The 8,670-nt window shown below is 36.3% G+C and overlaps 1 long non-coding RNA gene across 1 annotated transcript; it reads right to left on the bottom strand.

Annotated features, from left to right (window-relative positions):
• Positions 1-7,235: 7,235 nt before the first annotated feature.
• LOC149650938 (uncharacterized) lies at positions 7,236-8,179 on the bottom strand. Its single transcript, XR_016370860.1, has 3 exons — positions 8,093-8,179; positions 7,760-7,908; positions 7,236-7,664 (listed from the first exon to the last, which is right to left on the bottom strand). It is a non-coding gene; the product is annotated as an uncharacterized LOC149650938 (long non-coding RNA).
• Between the last annotated feature and the right edge of the window lie 491 nt (positions 8,180-8,670).

Here is an 8,670-nt window from a genome sequence, read left to right as displayed (position 1 = left end):
ACGTTGTGTAGCTCTATTTATAGGGGGCTGTTTCCCCACTCCCCCTTATCCCCAGATCGGATTAATTTCGCCTCAGTCAAGGTGTTCCCCAAAGTTTCCCCTTTCGAGACCTCTGCCTTATACCATACCATGATCAAGAGCTTATAAAATTTGACCAGGAATGTTGTACGATACCCATTTAAGCTGATGCATTATTTATTAATTTCTTGACTGTTAGCTGAGTGTGAATAGAACAAAAGTCGACTAGATTACACAGATTTTGACGATAACGGACTAATAACTGCAAGAAATGGTCAAACTGTACAGAGAGACAATGGATGGGTCGGCGTTAGACGATGGAACGATGGAAAAGCAATGGGTCTTCAGGGGTTAACGCTTCCATATTCGTCGAAGAATCAAATTAACTCATGCAATGAGGGGTGAGGGGTAGAGGTCTCGACGCACGCGCCTATAACATCTAGCATGGAGCCCAGAAACGCTTCACGGACATTTTAAGAGAAACGGGCCGTAGAAGTGCGTGTAGAATCTAGGCAAGAATTCTTCAATACCAGCGGAGAAATCTAGTAATAGAGAGAGGGGGGTATAGGGGGTTAACGGGCCCTTTAAGATTGGAAAAGATGGAGAGATGGGGGATGGTAGGGCGCAAACCCCAGCTGGTGTTAGCTTGTTTTATTCTACATGTATATTAGGCAACACTAGGCCAGACCAGCTGTGCCTCTTTTGGGAGCCCCCTTCAGTTCAGTCTCTCCCGCTCATTGGGCTTCCCGCCTTTCTCCTAACTCTAGAGCTCCCATCTATCGCGGTTCTCTCTCTCTCTCTCTCAGTCAAAACCTTTCGTACAGTCCTAGAGCCAACCTCAACTATTCCGCGAGACTACGTACAAAACGATAGCTGAGAGAGGAGAGAGGAGAGGGGCGATACATGGACGACTTTTCATAATAGGCTTACGTCTCCCTCTAGCTTTTTACCCTCTTATTTTTCTAAAGTCTCCGTCCGTGGTGGTACTTTTCATTTCCGTAATACCAATCGGGGTTTTTAACTTTTTTATTATCGACAAATTTTTGGGTGTTTAAATTTCGTAGCACGTATCAAAAGGATTGTTTGGAATGATGAAATTGGATGGGTAGTTGGTATAGATTTAAACCTTTTCATAGCGTGTATATAGTTTAGATGCCTTTACGTATAAATTCTTTTTAGAATAACTGAAATATTAATTGGGATAAGTAGGACCAGAACCTATTACCAAAACCTTCATAGATATTATAACAATTTTTACTCTAAAAAAACTGACTGCCAGCCAGCCATTTAGTACCAGAGTAATAATTTTTTGCACTCCAAAAAAATTAAAAAGATAAAAGATGATCATAACATCGAAACACGTGAAAATCTCAATTAAAAGTAATCGAAAGTTTTAATTTGTACACCTTATTCAGAAACCAAAGAAAAAAAATCTAGCATCTAGATAATGTAATTTGTTTTAGGGGGGGGTCTAGAGTTAGCAAAATTGACGTAGCGTATAAAATTCGAGCTTTTTTATCTTTTCCGCAATAAGCAAATTACAGAGAAAGGAGAACTAAGCGCCAAAGTACTTTTCCGTTTTCTCTTCTAGCTCTTCAACCTTTGTCTCTGATGTATGGCTAGTTAGTCGAACTCGCAGGTGCATCTTTTCACTCAGGGAAACTGAAAAAAAAGTACAAAAAGATCTTAGAACGATCTTTCTGAGTCGATTTTCTTTTTATTTATTTCTTTAAAGAGATAGGAAGAATTTATCGCGAGGTTAAACTGGGGGCCTTGCATTAAGATCGTTAGTAAATTAAGTGGTATCTCCTCAAAGAGGCTCCAAAAACACAAATGGGTGGTGGGCAATGCAACGTTGCATTGCAAATGGGTGCAAATTTTACAATTAAATCGCTTCATTTGGTTTAATTTTATTTCTTAGTAAGAATTGAGGCTTTCTTTTTAAAATGCTAGAAAAAATATCCTTTTATATTACGTGTCTCTTGTTTTTATAAAAACATACAGGGTGTGTTTGATAAATTAAGGGGGATGTTCTTTGGGAAATCGATTTCGAGTCGAAAATGTAACTTCTATCTCCATTTTGTTTGCCCTAAGGGGACACTGTTTTCGAGCTATGATTTGATGGGTGTTTTAGGGATGACCCCTTAATTAGTTAAATTGAAAATCGTTGTCTTAATCAGTTTCTTAATTAAATTTAAGGGGTCATCCGTAAAATACTTTGGACAATCTTAACTCGAAAACTGTGTCACTTAGGACAATCAAAATGGAGATAGAAATTACATTTTAGACTCAAATTCGTTAGTTAGTTTATAGCAGAATTATCAGAAACACTCTGTATAATTGTGCATTTATAAGCCTTTGATCATGGCGTTACGCATCAATTGTGTAAATGTACATCACGTGAACTTTGATATTTTAGTTATAAACGAAATACATTTTTCCATTTCCAATTTTGTGTTTCTATAGGTGGGTTTTTCGTCGTTGCAATTCTACACCTATATCACGTTCTGAATACTGTATTAACTTTTATACGTAGAATTAACAGGTGCGACACCAGCTTTTATATTATACCGTAGTGGAATAGGTATATGACACAATTTCGTTCAACTTTTCTATCTTGAATCAAAATTGGTCACGTTTTCATGTACACGGTATATACACTCTTTTTATCTCACATGCCAGGCGTCAATAACGTATGGAAAAAACATATATACACTTCAAAAATTAACATTTAAAATAAGTTAATGTCAAAAACCGATATGAAATCTGAGCAAGTTGAAAATAAAAAATAATTAATTACATAGTTGTAAAACTTAAAAGTATAAGCTCATGGAAAACTTGATTATGTATTCATAGGTTCTCTAGTCTTTTATGGGTTCTTGTTTATGTTTACGAGACATGTTTTTGATCGTATACGTCCGAATCAACACAATTTTATTTACACGAATTGAATGTTATTCTTTTAACATCGGTTCAATATTGAATGGAATGGTTTTAATTTTGTAGTTAAGTTTTAAACCCATAACTATAGAGGTGACAGTGGAAAATCTTCCCCAATACTTCACTGATGCCTAAAAATTTTTTTGCTATGCGAGCTGCCATTCCATATAATAGCCATGCGCAAAAATTGGGTTTTGTTGACTTAAATAAAGGGAAATATTACAAGATTATCATAATAAGGTTCCTATGTGTCACTTCTATAATTTCTGGGTCGGGTTTGGGCTCAAAAAGAAAATACTTAAATTATTAATAACAATATCTTGTCAAGATACAATAACTACGGATTTTTCTAAATACCTCAAATAGTCCCTATAAATTTTGATAATTAAGTATTAGAGAAAAAAATAATAAACAATTTAAAAAAAAAACATTGTTATAAACATAAATTATCAAACGTTTAAATTCCACCTGAATAATTACAAGTAGGAAATGTTTCCAAGATAAAGAAGTTAGGAGAAACACCAAAAAAACAAAATATTTAGGTTCCAATAGAGGAAGTAGTAAAAGATGTTCAGGCTGCTGTCTGTCTTTAGTTATCAATGCTCTGATTTTTTTCTCTCCCTCGGTCTCTCTCTCTCTCTCTCTCTCTCTCTCTCTCTCTCTCTCTCTCTCTCTCTCTCTCTCTCTCATCGCATTATGTTCATTATGTTGTTGTGTGGCCTCATAGCGCGGGACGTGTGTATGTATTTCCTTATCACCAGACCCCTTTTTTCCGCAACAGGGGGAGGTTCTCATGTATATTGACATCTGCCATTCCGACAACTAGTTCCTGAGGACTTCCTAACACATTTCTTCTATAATTTAGCAAATTCATTCCTCGTGTATACTGTATACAGTATATTTATCCCAGAATCATTTCACTCCTCTTGGGAAATTATAAACTTGGACCATTACTAAGTTTATTTTTTATTTTTTTAGTTTTATCTCTAATCAGTATTGATAAAGAAAAAATGCAAATGAAATTTCATATTTTTTTTTTATAATTTTTCGAGTCCTTTTTGTGTGACACCAATATTGACAAAATAATATTTTGTACACCGTGGTAGGTGTCGCAAATTGTGACATATAGTAATTGGATTTTTACGAACATATGCTAGCTGTGAAAACTCCTACGTTTAAATTTAAATCGGACCATAAGTTTATTAGATATGTTCCAAAAGTATGACAATACCTATTCTTTGTAATGCTAGAGCCTTACAGAGAGCTACACTAGTCCATCCTCCAACTTAGTCTGTACTAAGCCTTTGTCAGCCCCTCACCAGGCATCGCTTTACCTCGAATCTATGACCTACCTCACTCACTTCATGACAAGCTCCAGTTTGTAACCAGTGACAAACTTATAAAACATATCTTATAAACTTATGGTGGTACCTATACCGACTTCCATGGGTTGACAATTACAACAAATCTATGGTACGGACCTTTGGTTATTCGCAACGTTAAAAACACTATAAACATAATTAGGAACCTTAAATAACACACTTAACATTCATTAACAATTTATTGCAAACCGCTAAACTTGTCAACCAATACGTGAATAAGAAAAATTGGAACTTTTATCTTCGTTATGTTAGTTTTTAAGAAAATTTCCTATTTATCCTGAAGCTTTAGAACAAGGCCACTGAGGGAAGAGGTTGATGTAGAGAGAGGGAGGTTGAGAGAGAGGAAAAAAAGTAAAATTTCTACCACGTTTGTACCTAATACTTCTATGGGAATATTGCCACTTGTCCTACGGATGAAAATAAGTGGTTCTCTGGAAACTGAGGAGAAACTAGAAGCGATTAACACCCCATCCCCTCCATTCTCCTCTATCTCCCCACGTACCTCTTATTCCTGTCTTCCTCTTTTTTTCCTTTTTGGTTTTCGCTTCTCCGGTTAGCCCCCTTTTTTAAAGGCTAAAACAAATAACCTCTCGACGCTTTCGAGAGACATACCCAAGACTTTAGTTTCTATAATCCTTGGGTACACATCTTAACGTATTACCAGAAGAAATAAGAGGAGTAGGGGACAGGAGGAACGGTTTGATGTTAGGAGGATAGGATGGACCAAATTGCATGGACCTAAAAACCTACACACCCTCTCAGCAATTATTTAGAAACTTTGAGAGATACAAGGAGGATATACTTAGTTAGGAAGTAGAGGAAGTTAACTGTCTACGATAGTGAACCTTGTGAATTAAATTGTGGTGGTATTCAGAACGTAGGTCTTGAATTTATTCTTGTAAACTATTGGTTCAATCTATTACGCACCTTGAACTAAACAGCACAAGCGAAACAAGACAGTCAGGGAGTTACTTCAACTATCATTAAAATTACAATTTACGTACAAAATTGTTGGTATTATAATTATTATTCAACTCCAAGTTCGAATTTTTATCCGTAAATCTACTTTCTCTAAAACTAAGCAGGTTTTTTTTGAAGTTTTCCCCGTTGTTTTTCTCTTTCCCGCTGGGAATTCACCCTGTCCAAAAAATTGTAGTTAGGCCTTGAAGTGTTTGAGGAGGTTAGCCCTGGGCGTGTGCTTCTAACGACGCGAAGCTGTTAACATTCCCACCACTTCCGTAACGGAACATTTAATGGTTTGGTCTTTGGAACTGCATCGCACTTTCGCTATACAACGCATATACGTGGTAGAATACGTACTGACCCAAGCGCGGGCGCGAATTGATCATTGTCGATAAGAAATTCAGGTTGGATCTAGCGAGGATGAGCCTGTATTTGAGGCTGTGCTTTCTTACAGGCGCTTGGAATAACTTAAACTGAAGCCGTCCGTAATAACATTGCTTTGTTTAAAGAGAGCGTGAAGTTGGGAGGTGGGTTGACTCAGTAAGTCAACGGCCATGTTACAAAACTGCATCTTTTCACAATATAGAAAACTTTGAGGGAAGTTCAGCTCATGGTTGTCTGGGAAAGAAATTTAAGGGTCGTACTGAAGTTGTTTATACGAAACGGATTAAAATATTGAATATTTAAACGGTGATAACTACAATATTAAAAGTTGTGGCCCATTAGGCCTATTTGTGAATTAGGCAAATGACGTTGGGGTATAAAATTATATTTGACGACTACCTATAAGTTCATAAGATATGTTCACCATAAGTTTGTCACTGGTTACAAACTGGAGCTTGTCATGAAGTGACAACGTACGTTATAGATTTGAGGTAAAGCGAAGACGCCTGGTGAGGCGCTGTCAAAGGCTTACTACAGACTAAATAGGACTAGATGGACTGCAAAACCGAGTGTAGTCATAGCTCTCAGTAAGTGTGTCATACTTAGGGAACATATATTTTAAACCTATGGTATAATACCTGACCTGTCTTATTTAATGTTGGATATGCACAGTTCTAAACTGACCCTTTACTTTGAGCGGGACGTTATGAGCGGGCGTTTTATTATCCCTTTAAAAGTGTATATCGAAGATGGAGAAAAGGTTTCGGTTGAACGTTACTAGCAATGAGAAAGAGGCACCTGTTTCTCTGAAACTCTTCTTTTGCCACTTAACGTCTTCCATAGATATTTTCTATCTTCTCTTCCCTTCTCTTTTCTGTAACGTCTTAAGCCTCGCTGCTGCAATAGTCTTCAATCGCTTAACGGCCCCTTAGGAGGGCCGCCTTTGGCAGCTGACAGCTTCCCAGTAAAGCTCCTCCGCGAGCAGCTCGCTCCCGCGCTAATATTAACCCAATGTCGCCAGAAAGAAACGCACCCAAAAGAATAATGTATGATGGGACGATTTTTTGCCAAGATTTTTTTATCCCGTGTCATTTAAATTATCTTAGGTGGTTTTTTTTTCTTTTCTTAAAGAAAATTGGCTGGTTTTGTTAGTCTAAGACTGATTAGAGTCTTCGTGATCCTAATTTCATTATAGGAAAACGTATTTGCGACGTAAGTAGCTACTAAAATACAAAAGAACTGTTTTCTAAGGTCCCATATAGGCCTAGAAACGAGGTGAGCTAGTAGCCCCTGTATAAGTTTCTCAACTGCTGCGCAATAATAGTCAAGGAGAACCAAACGTACTGCTTAAAATGAAATTTTGTTTTCGAATAATTTTTAATCGCAAGTAATTAATTTTTTAATCAAATTAAAATTAAGTTTTAGATACTTAAAGTACACTTTAAAGTTATATATATATATTTTTTTAATCAAAAATCGGATTATTTATAACCGATTTTAGTACATAATGTTTAATTGCAATTTAGATTCATTAAATACATGTGGGACAAATTACGATACAGTAGAATTAACTTCTAAATAATATGTTGGTATAATTAACTACGAAACCGATTAATTTAATGCTATTCATTAATAATATAAAAATTTTGTTTTTTCGCAACGTCATTTTTGTCTGTACCAAATTACCCCCTTTCTGTTGTCAAAACCTTTAACCAGAGTCGCCTGTTTTTGTCAGTGATTACTGGTCTGGCTTTTTCCCTTCTCCATGGCATGGCTCTCATCTGCAACTAATTCCCAATTCCCCCCCTAAACTATAGCCCAACTCGATCGCTTGGGTATCCATGGGTAACTGAAGCTCAGAAGGTCAAACGAGATCAAGATGATTCGCGTCCACGCGGACCGAGATTCATCGACTACTACTGTTTTTGTCATCACATATCCTCTTCTAAATTGTCCGGCGTGGGTCGTTCCTTGGTCCTGGTCAAACGAAGATTGTTTTATATCGAGTTAATATTCCCGGATGGGGATGGTCTTTTAACTGATCTTGTAGGAGATAAATGGAGGAGTTGTACCATAACGCCATGTCGTTAATGGTGTTACAGCCTGTCAGATACAGAGCCCTGGATGACCTCTGACCTTCCGTCGTATTATAGTTTTCTATTGAGAATTTGCCACCTTTTTTCGCGAGATATTTCAATAAGATTAGGGTGGAATTGGTTACCTAATAATATAATGATAACAAAATTATTTTAAGAGATATTACATTGCGCATGATCTAACCAAGTTCTAAATGAACATATGTTCAAATGGAATAAATAACGAGCGTAGCAGTCTTCTCGTATATGAAATGAATCAAGAAAAAGACGCGTATAAGATTTCAAAACATTAGAAACACGTGCACTTACCCGCAATTTCTCACGTGACCTACTGTTCTCTATACAGTCATACGGTCTAGCGTTTTTACACATTAAATATAACTATATATATATATACTGCAAATATCATCAATCTGAAATATATATATACATACAGTTTTTAAACGCAGAAGCGTATGATGTTTGATGTAGTATACTTTTTGTGTGTCAGTCGGCTGTCCATGGTTAGGAGACTTTTGTCACTCAACTTTTTTTTAGAAAATGCACCACATGTGGCTGACAGATGAGTTTTGAAACGAACCCCTCGTGCCGAGATGAGAGAATAGCTTAGCCGCATGCCAAAGAAAAAAATTATCTGACGCTAGAAAATTTAGGTACTCCTACACTAAAGTCTAAAATGAAAAAAAAACTATATATAAATATATGTATATGTGAAATTGGAAAAACAGAAAAAGTTTTTCAGGCCTGGATTCTTAATATATATATATAAGGAAAATCGAATCAGTCTTTGTTATATGTATATCAGACTATGTATATGTGGATGATTTCTAATATTGGAATCCTGAAATTTTTTATGAAAATGAAAATAATTTTGAGTTGGATACGGG

The sequence above is a fragment of the Phalangium opilio genome, unplaced genomic scaffold (assembly GCF_054372755.1).
Source record: "Phalangium opilio isolate 3A_F unplaced genomic scaffold, DU_Popi_V2 ptg000082l_1, whole genome shotgun sequence".
Lineage (NCBI taxonomy): Eukaryota > Metazoa > Arthropoda > Arachnida > Opiliones > Phalangiidae > Phalangium > Phalangium opilio.
Note: the sequence above shows the minus strand (reverse complement) of the source record. Positions and strands in the feature narration are given on the sequence as shown.